Below are 1680 nucleotides of genomic sequence, written 5' to 3'. Positions count from 1 at the left end.
ATAAGCAATAAAGCCAATAGACCTTGAATAGCCTGTACGAAATAACTTATGAAGAGGATTTACTAAACTAAACTAAACTAAACTAAAGTCTCAAAATCTTGTAAGCAAGTTGGCACAGCGCTTTCAATCAATCTCGCTCATCTGGTCTGCCCTGCCCGGTCAGTAAGAGGTTTACTGATTGCACCGTACCTTTTTTATAAACCTTCTATAGGTTAGCCCGATAGAATTAGAAGGCTATAGAAAAGTGAAGCTTTAAATTATGACCTAGGAATCGGTTAGCCATACGTTTGATTAATTCTAAAGGTTAGTGAAATGCCGATCGATCCCTCGGTCTACCCACAGTACTCGCAAAGAACAAGTTATGCTGGTTTTGCATCTTATTAGTCTTTATCGATTTCAATGTAATATAAGAAATGTTAGATTTGTTGATGGATGTACACAGATATATAATATACTGGGACTTTCGATACAGAGTGAAATGAACTACCAGCTTTCCAAGGAATCCCGTCGTTCTTCCTTACTAAAAGACTATTGCATGCACCTGCATACGCAGCTAATTCTTGTAAGTAGTTACAACGTTCCTTCTTTTATATATAGGCATTTCAAGAGGCCCTTCTCATTTTCTTTGAAGGAGTTGCTCTATTTATCTTCAGGCTGCTTTATCTAAGAAGGATTCTTCTGCTCTTTAAAGGAGGTTTTTTGATTTAGGTTGTTAAGATAGCAATGTTTAGGGGAAAGTAATTCATTGATGTAGCCGACTTTCTTGATGATAGGAATCTACATTCGTTCTCAACGTGGAAATCCCGTCTTATCTTGCTTAGCCGCCTAGCGGAGTTGCCTGTGTGAGGCATCAAAATAGCCTTCCCAGCGAGTGGATGAATGGAGCGAGAAGAACTTAGAATTGATTTGTTTTCTACCATTCCGGAACGTCGATCTATAAATCTTCCATGCGTGGATGGATAAGCTGAAGGTGCTACTAAAGTGGTCTAACTCTAATCCCTGGTAACGCTTTCCTATAAGGCCTTTCTTCGGACTCTTTTACTTGGGTGGGACTTTTATAAATAAATAGTGGAGACACTGCTGCTACAACTCTATTTCCTCCGCTGATGGATTCTTTCCAATCTTCTGAGGGGCGAGGGCGTATGCGTGTGAACGCTTGGTTCAAGCTCTTCGCATAGACATGATCTCGGAAGACTCGTTTTTAGACCGAAGCGATTCTTTGAACGAGTTCTTTCTCTTTCTTGCGAATGCTGATGGTTGGATTCAATGTTCTGGATCAGGTCCCTTGACCTTAGCGGCCTCGTTCTTTAAAAAAAGAACTACATTCAGTCAGTGACACAGCTATTGACTCAGCTGTGAAGGAATGAATGGCGAATCGAGGGAGGAATATGGTAAAAGCTATGCTCAAAAGTAGGTGGTCGACAACATTGGTATCCCTTGCCAACTCTTGACCAGAGATACAAAGCACCTGCAGCTGAGGCATATCTCAGTAGCTTGCAGGAAGAGAAAGATGTACTTAAACACTATAGATCTTCGCGTGATCCGCATCCCCAGACCAGCCAAGCCAATAGAAGAAATAGAAAAGAAAGGGCTTCATATACTACATTAGATAGCAAGTGGAAGGATTTGCCAATGCGAAATTGAATTGAAATTGAGTAGTAGGCACTTTCTTAATATCAT

The 1680-nt window shown here is 40.6% G+C and overlaps 1 protein-coding gene across 1 annotated transcript in view; it reads right to left on the bottom strand.

Annotated features, from left to right (window-relative positions):
• The window catches only part of LOC118473351 (NADH-ubiquinone oxidoreductase chain 5-like), a 3870-nt gene extending 3473 nt beyond the window's left edge, over window positions 1–397 (bottom strand). The window contains exon 1 of the mRNA XM_035962586.1: window positions 1–397. This exon is cut by the window's left edge and continues 654 nt beyond it. The gene's annotated coding sequence lies outside the window, so the exon portion shown is untranslated.
• Window positions 398–1680: the final 1283 nt, after the last annotated feature.

Source organism: Zea mays, chromosome 9 (assembly GCF_902167145.1).
Source record: "Zea mays cultivar B73 chromosome 9, Zm-B73-REFERENCE-NAM-5.0, whole genome shotgun sequence".
Taxonomy (NCBI): domain Eukaryota; kingdom Viridiplantae; phylum Streptophyta; class Magnoliopsida; order Poales; family Poaceae; genus Zea; species Zea mays.
The sequence above is the reverse complement of the archived record's forward strand: the minus strand, read 5'-3'. Positions and strand labels throughout refer to the sequence as shown.